We start from the raw sequence: 22,060 nt of genomic DNA, 5'->3' as shown, positions 1-22,060 counted from the left end.
TCCAGGCTCTGGCCATCCTTACAGTGAAGTGGTTCTTCCTAATATCTAACCTAAACCTATCCTCCCTCAGCTTGTGGCCATTGTTCCTGATGACTCCAAGGGGGGCTCTGGTGAACAGACTTTCCCCAAGTCCCTGCTGGTGGAGGCAGCCACAAGATCCCCCTTCAGTCTCCTCTTACGGAGACTGAAGAGATTCAGGTCCCTCAGCCTCTCCTCATAGGGCTGGCCACAGAGGCCCTCAACCATATGAGTGGCCTCCTCTGGACCCTCTCCAGGTTCTCCACATCCTTCTTGAAGTGCAGAGCCCAGAACTGGACACAGTACTCCAGCTGTGGCCTGACCAGTGCCACATAGAGGGGGAGCAAGACCTCTCTGGACCTGTTAGTGATGCCCCTGTTGATGTACGACAGGGTGCAGTTGGCTCTGCCTATTGCTTCGTTGCATTGGCGACTCATATTCATCCTGGAGTCAATCCTGACTCCAAGATGCCTCTCTGCCTCTGTGCTGCTGAGAGGGGCAGCCCCTAACCTATAACCATAATGCTGGTTCCCTCTCCCCAGGTGCAGCACCTTGTACTTGTCCTTGTTGAACCGCATCCTGTTCAGATCTGCCCACTTCTCTAACCTATCCAGGTCTGCCTGGATGCAGTCCCTGCTTGCCGGTATATTCACTTTACCCTACAGGTTGTTGTCATCAGTGAACTTGAACAGGGTGCACTCCATACCCTCATCCAGGTCACTAATGAAGATGTTGAACAGCACCGGTCCAAGGACCGATCCCTGGGGGAATCCGCTGCTTACACCCTCCCAGGCTGACATAGATGCATCCACCACCACCCTCTGGGTTCAATCCTGGAGCCAGTTTGCCACCCCTGTGACCGTGCATTCATCAATGCCACAGTTCCTCAGCTTGCCCACCAGAATTGGGTGGGACACTGTGTCAAAGGCCTTCTGGAAGTCCAAGAAGATGACCTCGACTTCCTCCTTCTCATCTAAGCTCTTTGTTACCTGGTCATAGAAAGAGACCAGGTTAGTCATGCAGGATCGGCCTTGCACGAACCCATGCTGGTTACCCCTCAACATCACTTTCCTTGCAGGGCTCTCACAAATGTGGCCCTGGATAATTTTTTCAAAGACCTTCCCCAGGATAGAAGTGAGGCTAACTGGCCTGTAGTTGCTAGGCTCTTCCTTTCTCCCTTCTTGAAAATAGGGACCACATTGGCCCTTTTCCAGTCCTCAGGGACTTGGCGCAAGCACCAGGAGTCCTGTGTAGTAGCCTAATTAGTGGTGCAGTAAACATTGTACACCTACACATGTGGTCCTATTAGGCTGGAGTAAACCAATAACTCTGCAGCAGGATGGCACTTTTAAATACTTGCCTGCTGGCTGCACTGAAGCACCCTCATGCCCCAGCCATAAGGACATAAGGAAAAACTTATTTACAATTCGAGTACCTAGGGTCTTGAACAGACTTCCCCCCAAGGTGGTACAGTCACCTACCCTGGAGATTTTTAAAAAACATCTTGACATGCACCTTCTTGGGGTCATCTGACCCCAGCAGTCTTTCCTGCCCAAGTACAGGGGAGCTAGACCTACTGGTCTTATGAGGTCCCTTCCAGCACCAAACATATATGAATCTATGAATCTATGAACTTCCTGTGACACCCCTAGGCCAGAAGTAATCAAGAACATCCTTAATGTCCATGGCTTATTTAGGAGATAAAAATCAGGAGGTATTACTTCATGACTGACAGTCGTATTTTCCCCAATTATGCAGGTTTTACAAATGGATGATGAACATCTCAGGCTGAACTTTTAGTGAACTCCTATAGATGAGAACATGGATGTAGAAACTCTAGCTCTGGGCTAGTCTCATCTCCAGGACATTGCTAGGTCAACAAGAGTTAGAAGAATGCCTTCCTTTTTACAGGCCTAATACAATTCTTGTCCTTTCTGAAGATAAGGAGAAAAGAAACAAAGACAGGAATCTGAGGATGGAGTGGATGATGAAAAGTGAAAATCTGGGTTGAGTTGGGTTCCTGTCCAGTGACGCTGTATGTCCCATGAGGAACAGGAGTGATATTCTGCAATATACTCCCCAACAAAACACTGTTGCAATTAAAGGGACCTCTCTGAGGGACAACACTGAGTCTCCAGCATTGTTCTATTTAAAAGAAGGTGGTTGGTTATTAGTTGGTTATTGAGCAAAATGAATGGCAATGTTACTGCATGACATAGGATAATACAAATAACCATAGTGAAAAGTGTTTAACATCTAACATATAATCATGTGCTTTCCCTGTATCCCAGAAATGTTTTTCAGGATGTACCTGAAATATCGTGTGTGTGTGTGTGTGTTCACTTAATCAAAACCAATTTTTCCATGAGGAGGTCCCATGACCTCATGGAAAAATTGGCCAACTGTGGCCTCAGCTACACCACAGTCTAAAGGCTGGGAAATTGGCTCCAAGGTCGGACCTAAAGAGTAGTTGTCGATGGTAGCAAATCATTATGGTGCACTATGACCAGTGATGTCCCCCAAGGCTCTGTCCTTGAACCGGTTTTCTTTAACATCGTTATCAATAATGTGGACATTGGTGTCAGAAGCACATTAGTCAAGTTCGCTGATGACACTAAACTTTGGGCCATAGCATCCACACCTGAGGACAGGCTAGTGATCCAGGCTAACTTGGATAAACTTAGTAAGTGGGCAGTTACAAACTTGATGGCATTCAATACTGATAAATGTAAGGTATTCCACCTCAGGCAAAAAAACCCTGCAGCATACTTATAGGCTCACCAGTGCTACACTTGCTAGCACCATAGCTGAAAGAGACTTGGGGGTCATGATTGACCACAAAATGAACATGAGCCACCAATGCAATGTCACAGCTGGTAAAGCAAACAAAACTCTGGATTGCATTTATAAATGCTTCCCAAGTAAATCCCAGAATGTCATCCTCCCGCTGTACTCAGCCTTGGTGAGGCCACAGCTGGAGTACTGCATCCAATTCTGGGCTACACAATTCAAGAAGGATGTGAAGAAGCTTGAGAGAGTCCAGAGGAGAGCCGCATGCATGATCAGAGGGCAAGAGAATAGGCCTTATGAAGAGAAACTGAGAGCCATGGGACTCTTCAGCCTGGAAAAGCGCAGGCTCAGGGGAGACCTGCTGGCTGCTTATAAGTTCATAAGGGGTGTACATCAGGATCTGGAAGAACATCTCTTCACCAGAGCACCCCAAGGAAAAATAATTGGTCATAAACTCCTCCAAGACCATTTTAAACTGGACATAAGAAAAAATGTCTTTACTGTCTAAGCCCCCAAGACCAGGAATAGACTCCCTCCACAAGTGGTGCAGGCACTCATTCAAGAAATGTTTGAATGCTTATCTTGCTGGGATCCTTTGACCCTAGCTGACTTCCTGCCTGTGGGGTGGGAGGCTGGACTTGATGATCTCTGAGCTCCCTTCCAGCCCTAACTTCTATGAAATCTTTGAAATCTATGAAAATGGCTTTAAAAATAACTAAAGAATGCCTATCCTAGTCACATTACTATACTGAATGGAGTTTGCTCTTTTATCTACCATGAACAGAAATTCACTGGAACAAACAACCAAATGTAATGCAAAGTATTTGGAGTGAAGAGAAAAGCTGAATGAATGCAGGCACTATACCAACTGGGCATTGTGCTCAAAATACATATTAGCATCATGATAAATGCAGAAAATTATTTTCAATGGAAGTAGTGGCCACTTAAGAAGTAAGGAGTTATCACTGTGCTGAGTTAGAAACTGATGTGTGCACATTTTTTTTTAATGCTTTGCACTGCTATATGATTAATTCCTATCCTAATAACAATGCCACAATAAAAATACCACAATAGTGTTTTGGATTTTTTTATTTGACAAAATATTGTGACCTCAGCTGACATCTATATTGCCTTCGAACCATGTCATTAAAATTATTAGGACATTGTGTAGCACTTTTGCAAGAGGTTTGTAATAGTTAATAATAAGTGATTTATGATTGAGTTTGAGGTGCTTTTTCTTGCAAGCAGTGCACAAAATCAGATTTTAACACATCTGTTTATACCTTATCATTCTGCTTTCAATAGACTTTGATCTGTCCTACATAAACAAGCATGAAGTAGAAGGGAAATCACTTCCATTGCAAGCAGAGATGAGTATGCTCAGTGTTTGGTGGCTTTGCTTTTTTGTTTCTACTTTTAAAACCTAGTTACATCATGGTCCTAAAACATTAATTGTACAGTGAGTGCTGTCTTTCTCAGGTAAGAAAATCTGAGTTGATGGATTTCAGTATCACAAAGGGAATGTTGATACACATTTTAGTTTTTCATCAGTAATATGCTTATTTGTTTTTACTCTTTAGAACATATCACAGTACTATCACAGGACGGGCAATGAATATCTGTAACAGTAGGATTTGGGAGCAATTAAAATTCCAAGTTATACTGTTACTTAGTACCAGGAACAAAAAGCAGTAACATAATGCACTCACACTGTGACATTGCAATTCAAAACCAGAGAGCATCAAACAATCTCTTGAACTTGCTGTAGTCCTAGGTACAGTTCTTTATAGAATTAGCTGCACAGTGATATCACCATAGTTGGTACACTAAATAATAGCTTTTCCCCTGGGTTAGGAGGAATTCTGAGGCATGGAAACTACTTCAGACAATTGTGTCAGTGAACTGTGAACTAAGAAGGAAGTAACTTTTCATCCAGTTTTATAGGAAGAAATACAGTCTGTGTGATATAATATCGTGTGAAGGAGAAAAGTTAATAGAAACACTCATATATCGTGGCAGATCACTGTTAGTACTGTTTGGTATAGGCAGAGATTAATACAGTTAGGACTACAGAAATATTTATGTCAAGAGTATTTATTTGCTAAAAATATATTTGGTATATTTCAATAAATTAAACCAGTGGACAGAAAAGTGTATTTTGAATATGATTTCTGCACAGTGATTTGTTAGAACATATTTTTTAACAATTTATTGTGTAGGCTCTTGGTTCCCTGTTGTATGACTACAATCTTTACTGTATATGTAGCTACTATAAAATAGGTTCAGCACAAAATCGAGAAAACAAATCCAAATGGAAAAATCATTCGCTTTTACTAGAGGTGCCACATTCAATGAAGAAAAAAAGGCTAGCATAACTTGACATTCTTGCCACTGAAACAAGGAATATGTGACTATTATTCTAGCTAAATAAGCAGGTAATATACACACACTAAAATAAAGTAAGCTAATCATTTTTGTGAGGGATTTTTTTCCCTTTACTTTCTTAATTCTATTTTTCGACCATGTTCTTTCTAGGACAGACTGTATGCTTGTTGTATGCAGGTCAGAATATACACATGGCATCTAATAGATAATTAATATAACTATAGTAAAAAGAGCACAGGAGGTGTATGCTACTTTAAAGATATAAAACACTAATGAAAAGGCAACCACTGCCTTATCAATCAAATACAAACAATCCTTAGGAGCACACTTTTTCTTCCCAAGTCTTTTTAAAAATTACCTCATCTTTACACATTTCTATTTCCTACTCCTGTTCTTTACAAATAACAGTTTTTTCTAAGGCCACCATTACAAATATTGGTCCAGTCTCTTGTACCGTTGCCTTCAGAAAAATGAGAAAGTGATAAGAGAGACCATTTTTTTTTGTATAGGAAAGCATCAATACATTCTACTGTAAATATGTGGTCAGTCCTTTTATGGGCAAGAGTGTTATTCACAATCTCCATGAAGGAATTTTATTCATAAAACCATGACAACCAAAGTCCTTTCTTACAGTATATTAATGTGCTTGTTATCTGCCTAGATTTCCTCTTTTTGTTTCCTTTATCAGTTGGATGGGCTTAATATATCCCAGCATGCAATTCTTTTTAATATTTTAGGAATTGGGCCCATACTCTCAATCACTACACAATAAAGGGATTATACATTATAAAGGACTGTATGCAATCAAGAAGAAATTTTAATTAATCATAAATAGAGCTGGTCCTGTGGAAATAATTTGACCTGACAGTTCAAGGTTTGATCAGCACATCACAGAGATTAAGAACAGTTTTGACTTGAACAGACAGAGTCCCAGAGAGTCAGTTCAGTCTGAAATACTTTGGAAAAGCTCGTGTGTACAGATCACACAATGTCATTGTTTCTCTTAATGCTTCCATTCCATTAGGAACCAATGCAGGACTCTTTTAACTTCCGAGACACCTTCCAATATCATGCTGTCCTGATCAACACTGAAGCAACAGAGATTACAAGACATCAAACTACAATCTTTTATCCCATGTTCTGTGTGTATAAAACAAGGAGTCAGCTTCCTTTTGAAGTACTAATTGACTGTCTGTATCAATCAGCACCTAATCCTTTTCCTGCATGCATTTAGGTCTCCACAGTAACTGAGCTTCCCTTCTTTCTGGTCCTGGCTGGAAAGCACTTAAAATAAATGGGTACAATGTAAAAGAAGTAATTGATCTGAGTTTTAGAAGACCCACCAGACTTCCCAGTTCATGTATTAGCTGAAATGTCGGTATGAGCGTAGGACAGAGAAAAAGGTCTTCAGTGAGAAAAAACGCAAATTGAACAATTAGTACTGACAACATTATGTAGATGACCATAACGGGTTTTTTTTCTGTTCAGAAATTAGTGAGCACCAAGGGAGAACCAAAAATTGAATAGTTATTTTGGCATCTTATATTAAAAGGTGACAGATGGGAAAATGAAGAATTTAATTGCTGGTACTAGACACAGCTCCAGTTGCTACCTGGTCCAATACAAGAATTGTTAGTGGAAAACATTAAAGAAGCTGTTAGCATTTGGTAGAACCAGTAACAACATACAATATAGAACTTTTGGATCTGAAGTCCAGCCAGAATGTAGGAAAGGTCTATTTATTTGATCCCTGTTTCTGTATCTCCTGCAAAACAGAGATGGGGGAGGAGACAAGTTGGAATGTTAATTAATAAGCTGGAAAGGGGGATCCTGTTTGGACTGGAAAGACATGTTCCAGCAAGTACAGACTGAATGACGTATGAAAATAGTATGTTGCCAGTGTATGGCACTAATAATGTAGGTGTTCAGGAATATAGCAAACAAAGAAAAGGCATTTGTGGATAGCACTGTGATTAGAGGAAACAACAGCAGCTTGTCAACCATTCAAATCCCAAGATAATTAACTGATTGACAGTTATTTTTTCATTAGAAATTTACTATAAGTGTGGCATGTCTTTTATACCATCTATGGGAACATAGTACGCTGAATCATTGTTACTTAAAAAATAAATTAATGAACTTTTCTGATCCAAGAAAACCAGATTGAGTTTAATGGTACATGCACATCAATTTACACTAACTAAGGAGCCCAGGGATATTATATTTCAAATATGTAAATAGGGTAGAAGTCCTTGACTAATCATTACCTTTATTAGACTGAAATTGTGCATGTTAAAAGATAATATGCTTGCTTAAAAACTATTTATTCAACTTATATGTACTATGATTAATGATACGACAACTAATTTTTTATGCCTCAGTTCTTGGGTAGCCAACTTGTGTTAACTTAAAGAGACTAATTTTATAGAAAGTAGCTGCTTAGAACTATCTGACAATCAGACCTTTTGAAGGTGTCTCAAGTTGAACACCCAAAATCACTAAAAACCTGTATCCATTTTTTTTTGTCTTAGTTACAAGTGATTCAAAAACAATGACAGCCTAGATTTCCTTGTTGGTAGGCAATTACTTGACAGTGTCCCTGTATGGTTTCTCAGACCATTTTGTTTTGCTTTAATTTAAAGATCATCTCTTGTAGGTGGACAAGCTTTGTTGGTCTCTTGGGTGGTCACTTAAAGACAAGTTTCACTGTACAGCCAGCCCTGTCATAAAGGGAAACCATGTGGCTATGTAGAGGGGTCAGGATTGAAGGGATGGCAGAAAAATAAACAAATCAAGGAAAGAAAATAAACCCACTTCTGGTGCAGCTGTCTGTCCCTACAACAGGGTTTTTTCTTAAATCCTACTTCCCTGCTGCTTCCTGAACAATCATCATCCAATCCTCATTCTGATGCAGTTTACTCCTTTTTAAGAGACGTACCAGAATCACAGTCAAATTAATAAAATGAGGCCATAGACATAATCCCAATGTCTTGTCTCTATGCTCTGGATTTGCACTTGGGTTATGGATCCATCCACACAAATGTCATTTGTTGGCACAATGAACAACTTGCAACTACTCCAGCTCCACTCCAGGAAAACTCATGGAGGTACTGGAATAGTGTGCCTAGAGATTAGTCCTGACAGGCAAAGGTGATGTGTTTTCAATTACATTACTTCAATTTGATTAACCTGATTAAAACATGCCTTTAATGCTTGTTAACATGAAGATTAGCAAATCTAAAGTCATATAGCTGCATGTATTATATCACATATTGTTTGGATTTTAACTTGACCAGTTTGATACAAGCTAAAGACTTGTCCACACTAGAATTTTAAAAACATGTTAGTTAATATCTAAACTCACACTTTAATCCTGCAATAGGTGTGTATGTAGCATATGTAGTCAGGTAGTTGGGTGTGTGAATTCCTTTTGTTAGGAGGATGGGAGAACAGAGGCTGTGGTTTAGAATAATAGAAAATTAGGGTTGGAATTAGATGGAAGTCATCTAGTTCAATCATGTGCTCAAAACAGCACCATCCCCAACTAGATCAACCAGGGATTTGTTAAGCCAGGCCTTAAAAACCTCCAAGGATGGAGTGCTTCACCACCTTCCTAGTGAGAAAGGTTTTCCTAATAGATTCATAGATGTTAGGGTCAGAAGGGGCCTCAAGAGATCCTTGAGTCCAGTCCCCTGCCTAAGCAGGAAAGAGTGCTGGGGTCACATGACCAACCTAAACTTCCCTTGTTGCAGCTTGAAACCATTGCTCCTTTCTCTGTTATCTGCCATCACAGAGCAGTCTACCTCAGGGGCGGGCAGTTATTTTGGTCACTTAATGAGTTTTGGTGAGCTGTCGAGGGCTGCATGGGAAGCCCTGCCCTTTGGCAGTTGCCCCTTCCCCTGTTTGGCATATTAGGGCCAGAAGTCCCACACCATAACCCCTGAACTATGCCACTGGAAGTCCCTGCCCCCCCCAATACTTCTTTTGGGAGTGGGGACTTGCCATCCTAGAGGTAGGAAAAAAACAAATCATACACCAAAAGTAAAACACCTGCTAAAACATATTTTAATTTTATTACAAAAAAATATTTTTGTCATGAATTGTGTTTACATAGTATATATAGAGGTGATTGCATAATAACAAATAGTCTGACTCTTGTATATTGTGGGTGGGCTATGGTGTGTGTGTATGGTGAGGTGTGAGGGTGTGTGTTGGGGAGGTTGGGATATGGCTGTTTGTGGTGGGTCATAGGGTATGTTTTAGTGTGTATATGTCAACGGGGGTTGTGGGAGCAGGGTGTGAAGTTTGTGGGGTGTGGGGACCCCCCACACACTCACCTACATGGCTCACAGCTCCACTTCTGGCAGCAGCAGCAGGCAGAGGCACTCAGGGCAGTCATGCCCAGCACAGGCACAGGCACCTGAGGGCATGGCTCCAGCCAGCCCTGAACATGGGGGCAAGAAGTGCAGCCTGCCCAGTTGCCTCTATCATGGAGACTTCACACTGTGCACCTTCAGCTCTCACACTTGCACTGAGGGAAGCTCTGAGCTGAACTCTGCAGAGAAGCAGGGGCCAGGGCTGCCTCCACTCCCAGCACAGCCCAAGGGACCTGTGCAGCAGGGATCAGGGAAGGCAGCAGGCTCCAGTGTAGAGTTCACTCAGTGCAAGTGCAGGAGCTGCAGGCATGCAGTGTGGAGCTCCCACAACAGAGGCAGCCAGGAAGACTGCACTTCTCATTCCTGTGCACAGCGCTGGCTGGAGCCACATCCCACCAGGTGTCAGTACCTGCACTGGGCACAAGTGCCCTGAGCCTGCCCTTCCTACTGATTCTGCTGGCAGCAAGGGCTGCATGCCATGTGGGGGAGTGTGTAGGGGATCCCCACACCCCTCACCCTCCCTCACACCCACACCCTGCCCAGCTGAGCTCCGCAATCCTGCTGCCCACCTGGGCATGGGCTTTGTGCTGTTCTCTGCTTTCTCCTGGCTGCAGGTCCCCTGCCCTGACACCAGCCCCCTCCCCTGCCACTTCCCTGCCTGCATCCTGGAGAGAGCTGGATGCTGAGTAAGCTGAGCAGATTTCCATGGGTGCAGCTGCAACAGGGGTAGAAGCAGCCCCTCCTGGAAGCTGCATGTTGGTGGAGCTAGGACCTTCCACCACAAGGGTAGGTGCAAGGTGGAATAGGGTAAGTTGAGGGGTGTGCATATGCATGCCATTTTCTCAGCATGGGGATGCGCTGCACCACTGATGCACGTGATCATAGAATCATAGAAGTAGGGTCGGAAGGGACCTTGCAGATCTTCAAGTCTGACCCCCCCCACCTGGGCAGGAGAAAAGACTGGACTCAAATGAGTCCAGCCAGGTAGTCATCAAGCCTCTTCTTAAAGATCCCCAGGGTGGGAGCCAGCACCACTTCCCTAGGAAGTTGGTTCCAGCTCCTAGCCGCCCTAACTGTGAAGTAGTTCTTGCAGATGTCTAATCTAAATCTACTCTCTAATAACTTGTGTCCATTGTTTCTTGTCATGCCAGGGGGCGCTAGGGGAAACAGTGTCTCCCCTAAACCCTTCTGGCCCCCCTAGTGAGTTTATAGACTGTCACCAGGTCCCTATAGACATCACCAGGTGATGCACGGGAGCTTTTGATTAGTGTGATTCACTAATTAGAAGTGCCCAACGCTGTGTCGGGAGCACATATAAAATGCCCTTAGAGACTAACTGATTCAGAGAGGCAAGGGCTTCTGTAGGGAAAAAGATACTGTGACAAAGCAAATTGTCCAGGAAAGCTCATGTCTCTCTGAGTCAATTTTCAGATACCGCCCTTCACTACCCTCTGCCTAATTTCAGACTAACTTGGCTAATTACCCCTCATAGGTGAATGCCATAATTATTAGTGAAACTGAGGTGAGTTCTGGCTCTCATGTTGATCAGAAATTCCATCCTGGTCATAGATTCCTAGATTGTAAGGCCAGAAGGGACCTCAGAAGATCACCATGTCCAACCTTCCGCAGCAAGCAGGAAAAATAACTGGGGGTCAGCCTTCTTTTTTTTCAGGCTGAAGAGTCCCAGATCCCTCAGCCTTTCCTCCTATGGCTTGCTGTGTAAGGCTCTGATCATATGGGTGGCTCTTCTCTGGACTCTCTCAAGCTTGTCCATGTCCTTGTTAAAGTGTGGTGCCCAGAACTGAATGCAATACTTCAGCTGAGGTCATGAGAAAACTATTCTACCAGAAGGTTCATTGAAACCGGTACACAGCTAGAAAAAAAAATCATAGAAATAACATTTTTCAATAATATTTTCTTGAAATAGTTCTCACTAGTAAGGACTAATTTTCAAAAGCCCTCATTCCCATTTTGGAACCTAATTAAGCACTAGACTACCAAAAAAAGAAGACAAAAAAGAAAAAAAAAATCTAAATAGGGTAACCCCCCCATGTTCATAGAAGTTTACAGGTTTTTTATATTTTTTTTTCTTTAAAAGCTCGTCTAACTACATGCCAGGAACAATCTCCTTATTGAAAGAGAGACAGAGAGATTACCATTAATAATAGCAGCAAAAAAATGCATTATTATTTTATGGCTCACAAGAGATTTGTAAAAAAAAACATTTTATCGCTAAAGAAATGGAAGGAATATGAAAGATGGGACAGTTCACAGCTTGGATTAAAATAGGCCGAAAGACAGTTGGAGGAATGTTGGATTTTAGCCAGTGAATTACTTTTAACATGGAGATGGACAAGCATAAATGATCTTGAGTTAAAATGACTATAGTGTAAGTGGAAAGTTGTCAAGCCCTGATTTATACACTGAGGGATTTATTCTGTAATCCTTATGTTAAACAGTAATTCATAGATTTTTAAGGCTAGAAGGGATCATTATGAATTATTTATGTGTGTAGTTCCTGTTGATTTCAATGGGATTAAGGTACTGTTTCATGTAAGTAAAAGTAACAAAACTGGTGGTATTGTAATAATACACTTAAAACATGTACCCCATCTTATATCTATAGTGTACATTTACATATCCAGAGAACAGAGATAAACACCTGATCAGAATTTAGTGAGGATTTTTCGTTCTGGTGGTTCCTGACTGTTAACCTGATCAACCTAAGTAGATGAAAACACCTTCATTCATATTGTGACTCAGAGCAAGATGCTTGCTTAGTTAAAATTCAGTCTGTGTCAGTTATGACAGAGAAGCAGCTAAATTCTTGGTCTGTATTTCTAGGGGAGTTAGCAAAGAGAACTGTTCTTCAAGTCTTAGCTACTGTTGCAAAGGAGGAAAAAAACAGTATTTTATGACTTTATTATCTATTCTCCCCAGCAGGTAACTGCCTTTCAGTTTGAATTGCAATAGTTATCTTATTGTGAGCCTTTTTTCCTGGATAGATGCCAAAAGATAAATCCATACATACGAATATACACAGATGATACAATCGATATGTGGAATTCAAAACAATATTAGTAATTTGGTTGCTTTAAAAAGGACAGAGAATAGTTCAAAAATATTCTGGATATACCTAATATATATTTACTCTCTTAAAAGAGCTCTCAGTGTGTTCCTCAAATGAAATGATGGAGAACACAGGCAGACAGAATCTCTCTGAGGTGGGCTTGTGATCAAGGGGCTGGAAAGGACCGATGGTGAGCTAAAAGTGGGTCTGCTCAGGTTTGGTAGCAAAAACATTGTAGTGAATCTGGGGTCTGCTTAGCCTTAATTCACTACTACGTATTTATTCAACAATAAGCATTGTCCATGCTTGTTTTCTCCATTACTAAGAAAACTGTTTCACGAGTTCACATAAGCCCTGTTAATGAAATAGTCAGTAAAAATGAATGCCCAAACCGAGTATTGTTGTCAGCTGGGCTGTCATTGTGCAGAATGTTGTCTGAGAAATCAGTGCAAACAAGATAGGAAGGAGCCTCCTAATCTTGAAGGCTGCTATACTCTTATCCATCTAAAATAATGTGGGGGTTTTTCCTACAGGAAATATCCATCATTACAGTGTATATGGAGATCAACAGGTTTTGCATTCCTTATTGCCGTTATCATACCCTTTCATCAGCTAACCAGTTAATTTACACCACCACAGCATTTCTGTTACCGAAAGAAGGTTTGATGTAACCTGAAACTCTAACTTACTCTTTACTCAACAGAGGGTCCATTTGCCACACTATTGAGTGCAATTAATATAAAGGCATTTTAATTTAATAGAACCCTTCCCCACAGCTGGAGAACATCATTCTGTTTGAAGAGTTCCTGGTAAACAGGCATTTTCCAAAATATAAACATTTGGTTTTTAAATGAATATTTATTCTGTTTCACTCAGAATTTGTTTCTGAAGAGGAAACATTTGAATAAATAGATGATTAAGATCTAGAGTGCATGCTACCAAACAGGGACAGTAGTCTTATTTCTGAGAGTTGCATGAAAGAAACATTATAAACCTGTGATGAGCTATAGGAAACACAAGTTTGCAAGCTGCTTTCATTACATTTAAGAGTGAAAAGTTGGACCTAGCCTGATCAAGGACTTAAAATCTTTCTCTACTGAGGGTGCACAGTCATACAATAAGCACTCATAGTTCCTACAGCTGAGGAAAGCAAAGCATGGATTACAGCCAGTCTTTTGCTGATATGCAAAACTAATAGGAAGGAGGTAAAAGAAGTCTTTTCACCTTGCACATTGTTTCTGTAACAGCCTCAGTCTGTTCTTCCACTTCCTATAAGGGTCAGAATTGTTTAATCTCACTAGTCAAGCTACACATATCTTTAAGGAAGTGCAACTCTTGTACACGATGAAAATTATGTATATGCTTAATTACCTTGCTGAATATCCACAGTTTAGGGGATGATGAGAATTTTCCACTTAGGGCAAAGCCCTAAGACTAGAAGTATATCAATAAGTCTAGAAGTCTCAGACAAGCTGATTATGGTATCCTGATTCTGGAGATGGTTCTATATCACCCAGAGGATAAGAGAGTCATAGGATTCTCCTAATTTGTGTTGACTATAAAAGAGTCCTTTGGGTTGCAATCAGCCAAAAACTGACCCATTCTTACCTTTCATACTTCCCTTAGAATACACGTAGCTAATCTAAGAGAGAGAACTACTGGCTTTGCCCTAGATGGAAACTTCTTGGCTAGGGACAGACATTATACATAAATTGGTTTAAGTGATCAGAAACTGGCTTAAACCTGCAGATGTTCAGTGCACCTAAACCAGTTTGAAAACGGCAGAAACCAGTTTAAGATAAATCTGTTTGAATGTAATATCAGACTTAACTGATTTGGGTCAGATTGGTTTATAAAATGTCTGTCTCAGACCCTTTGCTGGTTTAAGCTAAACCAGACACCCCCCAGCATGCTCTCTGGGCTGGGCTCTCTGTTCCAGAGCAGACTTGGCCCATCCCCTCTGCTTTTTCCCATGCCCCCCTCCCTCCCTTCTCACCATTTACTGCTTAAGCAGGGATCCCTTCCTCATCTCTCCTACAGCATGGACCATAGCCAGCATGTGGTCTGCTAGCTAATGCTATCCAAGGCAGATAGGGCAGTGTCCACTTAGGACTTTAGAGGTAATCAACAGGTCAGATGGTAATGTCCCTGCATTCTTCCTTTGGAAAAAAGCTGGTTGTGAAGAACTTGTAGTGAGCAAGGCTTTGCTTTTTGCTGGGGTGCTAAATGCTTATAACAGAGCTGATAAATGCTGTTATCAAGAGGTGTGGGGGGGAACCCCTTCCTCACGGTGTCCTGCTGGGGCCTAGCCACATCCCACCCTGATCCCTGAAGAAGGGAAGGGAGGGCTGCACTAGCATGTTCTTACTTTTAGCCTGAGGCACTGCAGGTATGTGCCTGCATTTCTGTGATGTCTGTCTGGTTACAAACTGATTTACCCTAGCCAGGTTAGACTAATCTGAAAAGATTGAATTAATTCAGGCTCAGGCTTTTTGAATGTCTGTCCCTAGAACCTCCTCACCATTCCCTAAACTGGGGATACTCAGCAAGGCAATGAAGCCCATCTGCTAGTCCATCCTTAGTGTGCTAACAAAGTTTTCCTTTTTTGTAGCCATTTGATGGAACTTACAGTGACAACCTGTTATTTAACGGCAATAGTATGTAATACAAGCACAGGACACCAGACCAAAATCTGCATTTGGATACAACTGCCGAGCTCCAAATAAAGTCAATGGGTCAAAATCATTACTGATGCAAGCAAACCCAAGAATTGGTACTATTTATGCCTGTGGTGCTTGTAATTAAGCCTAGAAGGAGTAGCATGTGCATTTTCTGAGGGTATAATTTGCATTTTCTATAAGGTTGCCTCTGAGCTTTCTCAGAGGAAATATAAGATATCAAAATAGTAAGAAGGGGAATTCAAAGTATCCTTCTCCTGGTTTAGATTTGAAACATTGTTATTTTGGACTTGATTACCAAGCTGCTTGTTTGACAAATCCCAAATATTTGGCACACACTGTACATACCACTGGTTAGTTTCACTGCAAGAAGAACATTTGTACCTATGTGAGTCCTCTCCTGATTTCCTTCTTGCTGAAAAGTTTATATAACCCCCTAGGAGGAGTCCAGGAATACTATGCAATACCACATGTAGAGTCTTTCAAAAGCTATTTTCAAATTTCAATGAAACAAAAAGTTCCAAGTTGATTAAAATATCTTAGAACAGTAGAGTTTTCCAGTGAGCAGAATGGTTAACATAAATTATTATTTTATGGGGGTTTGTGGCCAGCTGAAAAAATAATTCATAACAAGTCTCTCTTGCCTCACTGTAATACATTTTTTGGTAAAATCAGTGGATTTAAAGATAGGCTGAAAATAATGTATAATTTTTGTCTTAATCCATTCTTCATGGAGTACACACTCAGCATAGTTTGCTTGACTGGCATTCTCATGTGAACGGCTTAGAGTCTCAGGTAAAGCAGTGTTTACAGGAAATAATGTCCACAAAGGAATAATTCTTGTGTTTTATTTCCCTGACAGCAACACCAGTTTAATATGTATAGAACAAAACATTTGATTAGAATAAACTGTGCCTCTTGAAAAATTAATTAATACAATAATAACTAAACTAAGCATTATTGTATGCCAACATGTGCCAAATGAGGAACTATTCCAAATTCTGTTTGGAAGACTTGAGTTCACCCATGGATATGTATGAAAAGTATTTGCATCCTGTTACTTAGATCCATTCAGCTTCCAATTTTGTGAAGAATTCATGATGTTAGCTAAGCTAAGCTTCTTTATTTGTTTAGCACACAAATTTCATACATTTCATTCTTTTCTAATTTCACTCTGAAATATATATAATATAAGAAACAATTAAAAACCCTTATGCAATGTCTAAGGAAATGAGAAGAAACCTAAAAACTACAGGATCTTCTAAGTGCCAAGAAATAAATCCTTCACAGTGGGATGCATCCTGTAGAAATATGTTCATTTACTTTAAGTGTTTCACAATATTTAATGGTTTCTGTCAGTCTTGGGTGCTTGTAAAACAGATTTTTCTCTTCCAAGAGCTAATTCCACTGAGCAAAATTTTAAAATGTACTAATAAATGAACTTTCATGAACAAGTACTAGAAATGCAAGTCAACACAGGATATTTCAGTCATGCTCTGAAATTGAAGGGGCTATATAATCACATTTACTGTGTTTTGCAGAAAAATCATGGGAAGCAGGAGAATGGGTGTATCAAGGAACAAGTAGGACAAGGGTGGTCAGGGATTAATAATAAATCAAGGGTTGGAACCAGGGGCCAGGGGTTGTACAAAATGGCATCCATGACACTTGAGGGCCTTGTTACATGGTGCACTTTGAGCTTGGTGTCAGTGCTAGTTTGGAGCATTTACACATTAAGGCTAAAAACCTCTGATTGTTGCCCATCTGCACAGCTGGGACTTGCTGTTAGAGGGCTGGTAACAGGGGCTGGAATAGGAGCTACAGCTGTGAGTTGCTACTAGAGGGCTGGTGAGGCAGGACAGGTTTCTATTAGGGCTGTGTGAAATGTAAGCATTCTGTCTCTACCAGCGTTTCGACGGAACAGCATTCTCTTTTGACTTTTGTTTTGAGTTGAAATGGCTGTTTCGTGTCGTTCCATTGAAACAGTTTAACATTTCAAGTCTGTTTCAATGTTTCACCCATAGGATATAATGGAGAAGGTCAAAACAGGCTATAACTTTGTCATTTTTGGCCTGATATTGATGTAACTTGCAGGAATGGTAGTCCTTTCTGAGGGCATGTAGCCTGCCAAGTTTCAAGGAGATAGGTGCAGGGGGGACTCTGGGCTTTGGGGCCCTGCACCTCTGGCTGTTGACAGGCAAAACTCGTGACCTGGGTGCCTGTGCAACTGTGTCTGTTTTGGGGTGGTGGTGGGGGGACCACTGCAGGCCTGGCTGCTAGGCCCTGCTGCAGCCATGAAGCCTGCCAGCTCTCAAGGAGATAGGTACGGGGGGACTCTGGGTTCTGGGGCCCTGCAGCTCTGGCCACAGGCAGGCAAAACTTATGACATGGCTAGGTGACAGTGTGTGTGTATTCAGGTGCACCCTTCCTGGCACTGGGGCCTCTGCACAACACGGCAATGTGCCCAGTTAAGGACTCCTCCTCCCCTACAGACTCAGCCCAGTCTACCATTGTAAATAATGGCAGTTGAAAATAACGTAGGTGACTCAACACCAATAGCACCAGCAGCATCTAAGGTAGCTAAACAGAACTGTCACACAGCCTTTCTTCTTATAAAGGAATTGACAGCAAGAAGTAAAGATGCTGTGCTGGATATATGTTACTCATGCTATGTGTTATGGCTTATCTTGTGTTTTTATGTTTATATGTTTATTATGAAAAAAAACAGAATAGTTAGAAAATGTAACTTAGGAAGCTTTCAGGTTGAAAAACCCTTTGTCAGGATGAGGAAGTACCTGCAGTTGGTGTGTCTCCTGGTTCTGGATGGAAGGAATAGTAAAGAAGCCAGAGCCAGGCATGCAATGCAGGCAAGAAAGCCAGTCAGTGAAAATGAAAATGGAAGTGTGAAGGGGTGAGGGACAGGGTATAGTGAGGAAGGGGGGATGTAACAGTGCAGGTAAAAGTGCAGAGGTACCTGGGGAGTCAAGTACTTTACTATTTACTATTCCTTCCATCCAGGACCAGGGGACACATCAACTACGGGTAATTCCTCAGCTGATTCATAAGATGCTCCTGGTGCTTTAATTAGAGAAGCTCTTGGAGTTGCTCTAATTAAAGTCCTGCCTCTCCCCCACCACTTCCAGAGCAAATGTATATGTGGAAGGCTGGCCAGTGGGCTCATCAGCAGCCTAGATTGTTGACTTAAGCCCAGATGGCTCAGGCCAATTGGTGGATGCATTTTTGTTCCCCACCAATTAGGAGAAGGCAGGAGGCTGGCTTGCCTCGCCCTGACCCAAGGGCAAGGTGAGGAAGAGGACCTGAGAGGGAACTAACCCCTCATCCTTCCCCATTGGTCAATTTTCAATCTGGGGACGAAGCCTCCAGAAAGGATAAAAGCCTGCATGCCCAGCACACATGTGGCTTCGATGAGGGATGATGAAGAGGGCTGCAGAACAAGCTGGTTGAGCTGCCCAGGTGGAGCATTTGCCCCAGAAGCACCCTCAAGACGCATTTGTCAAGTGGGAGGCAGCAAGCAGCTGTGTCCTGGGCCTCTCCCCCCCACCATTGAGGGAACAGTGCTGTTGGTACATAGAGTGGTGCACAGGGCTAGGAGGGAGCTGAGGGACTATGCAGTTGCACGAGGCAGAGAAGGTCCCCAACCCTGTGAGTGGCAGAAGCCCCATAGTACATAGAATGATTCATGGGGCCTGAAGACAGCTGAAGAAACCCCACAGCTGCACGAGGCAATGTGGGCCCCCATCCCTGCCAGAGGCAGAAGCCCCACAGTGCACAGAGCAGTGCACAGAGCCTAGAAAAAGCTGAAGGGACCCTGCAACTGCACAAGGCATCATGGGTCCCCCATCTCCACAAGTGCGCAGAGGGCCTGGGAGGGCTGATAGGCCCTTGTAGCTGAACGAGACAGCTCAGGCCTTTCTGCTGCAAATGGCAGCAGGGCAGAGCAGCAGTCCCAGTGAGGGGGAAGCCCCAGCAGCAAGACCCACGGACAGAGAGAGATGAGCCAAGTCTACCAGAGCTGCTGAGGAGTCATAAGTTGCCTGGGTAGGGGATTGCAGTTTTAAGGAGGGAAAGAGATGAGGGTTTCCACAGGGGAGAAGGGCCTACCCATTTGGTGATTGGCAGGAAGCAGGAAGGCGCCCCCCCCCATGGTGGGAGAATTTACTTAGGTGAGAAACGGTCCTGATGGTGGGCCACAAGCTGGTGTGAACCCCAAGTTCCTCAGAGAGGGGGAGAGAAAAGCTACCAGGGACTGAAGATGGGTGCCTACAGAGCCTTGTGAGGGGCCCCATTTGCCAGAGGAGGCTTTGTGGTTACTGGGCCATTCTAGTCACGTGGACTAGTTGGGGTTGACTGGATTTTTTATGGTAAACTGCTTCTCCTGTTGTATTATTCCATCCTTTGGCACAATCACTGCACCATTGTTTGTTTTGTATGTAACTGTTTAAGATTGTCCTTGTTCCTTATACTGCTGAATAGCCTGTAAGTTGATTCCTTCACTGTAAACTTCCGTATTTTAATGTTGTATTATGAGATGCTTATGACCTGCCTTGTTTGGCTGCTAGTGGTTTAGCTGCTTAAGGGTCTGCTAGAGCACCCCTTGACTATTATTTTGCTTTTATGTGTTTGTTATCTTTACGTGTTGAATTTTATTGATGTAGCCTCATGTATGTATGCTCAGACCATTGTTATATCCCTGCTGGGTTCCAATTGCTGACATAGAGCTTAACCCATGTTTTGCTGTTGCCTAGTCCCTTGCCAGCACCTAGAGGGCTTACTGAGTGTAGGGGCTCTACACTAACAAGAAGACCTGAGATTCAAGGTCTATGCTGCTAAAGTGCTTTTGTCTGCCATACTTATTTGTTCCTGTCTGTGTATATGTTTAATAAGATTTATTGTTTCTAAATTAAATCTATAAATAGTTCATAGATATAAGTACATACTAAGTTTTACTGACACTGTAAAATTAAATCTGTAAACAGTTAAACCCTACTGGATGCCCGCAGTCTCTGCCCTGCTCTGTAGGGGAGGGAGGCGAGCTGGCCTAAGCTAGGCAGTCATGCTCCCACAGCATGCCCCTCCTACTAACATCCCTTCAACTGAAGAGTGGGTACTAGCCGTGTACCACCTGGGTTACATATAAATGCACATAGACACCAGTAGAAGTACATTTTTTACAGAGCAACCACTTTGTTTCTGACTTCAATAGTCTCATGCTTGGGGAAATTTTGACAAAGGCAGACCAGGCACAGAAAATTAGAAACTGGCTGGACACTAAGAACCAAGGACTGAGCACTGATATGAACTTTATGGCATGCTAGAATCTACCTAATTCCTGAAAAATCTTTCTTAACACTACAGATGATAACGACCTTCTTTTGAAAGGGGTGGATCTCCTACCAATCAAACTACCTTTTCTTCTTTTACTTGTTTCTCTGCTACCTCTGGGAAATTCTCTCTTCTCTAATTTCACAGCCCTCCTTGCTGTGCCTGCTTATTCTTTCAGACCTGATGAAAAATGATTTGCATTCCAAATCTTGTCTAAGTCTACCCTAACCATACAGTCCAATAAATGGTTTAATCCAATTTTTTTTTACCTTCCTTTGTCAGGCTGCAGCCTTGAACCTGAAGATTCAGCCTGGCTACTCTTTTGTGTTGGCCACCCAGCCTAGGTGGCCTGAAGTTTCTATCAGGGCTTAACCCTCTGTGTAACTGCTGTCACTGGAGTGGCCTCTTGACTGTCGGACTCAGCCTGTCCCTGGATTCTGCCCACTCTTCTTGGCTCTGGTTAGCACCTCAGTACCCATGCGACCCCAAACCTGGGCACCCATGACCTGGTAGGCACCCTCACGTAATTCCTGGACCATCATGGCTACACATCACTCCAACACTACCATAGCTAAAGTCTGACACATTTTATTTTCAGGTTGAAACTGTCTTGAATATCTTTTTGGCATCCAAGATTCTAGTTTTCTTTTTCTAGTTTCATGGTTTTTTATAAGCACACACCCATATCCTGCTAACTGCTTCACTGAGAATGGAAATACTTTTCCCCCCTCTATATAACAACCTATTGTGAGAATGTAAGTTAGTGAGGTGGAAAACTCAGACAATGTTGAGAAGTATAATAGAAGAAGCATGCAATTCATCTGAATCCAAGTATCATGGGTATGACCCAGATGAGGAGAGTCAGAGTTCAGACACTAAGGCCTTACAATACCCTAGGTCCAGAAGCCATGCCAAAGGTCACACTATCAAGGGGCAATCTGAGTAACAGTTTGTGCTGGGGGTTAAGCAAGTTCATGGTTGAAGCCAGGCCAGAAGTCAGAAAGTGAAGAATTTAACATGCAGGAGTAGGTAGCCAGGGGGACTTGGGGCAGAGGCAAGATGGGAGCAAAGCACAGGCAAGGCATGTGGATCCAAGGCAGCAGAGAGACAAACCAAGGCAGAGGCCCAGAGCTAGGAGGTTCAGGACCAGAGCAGGAGTACTAGAGTCAGGCACCAAAGTCCACTACAGGGATACCAAAAATACTGTAGCAGGGGCAAGGTCCTGCAGGAAGTGGGAGGGTTTTTACAGACTTCCATGTTATTCCAATTCTGAAGCATCAGATATTTTATTTAAAATTTTATAATGTGTGAACAACTGGTTCCCAGGTACATAAACGTGTAACTAACTTTAAGCCGGTAAGTATTCTCATGACTTCAGTTAGACTATTAATTAAGAGGTG

This window comes from Crocodylus siamensis, chromosome 1 (assembly GCF_052110815.1).
Source record: "Crocodylus siamensis isolate JL-2025a chromosome 1, ASM5211081v1, whole genome shotgun sequence".
Classification (NCBI taxonomy): domain Eukaryota; kingdom Metazoa; phylum Chordata; order Crocodylia; family Crocodylidae; genus Crocodylus; species Crocodylus siamensis.
This window is presented reverse-complemented; position numbering follows the sequence as displayed.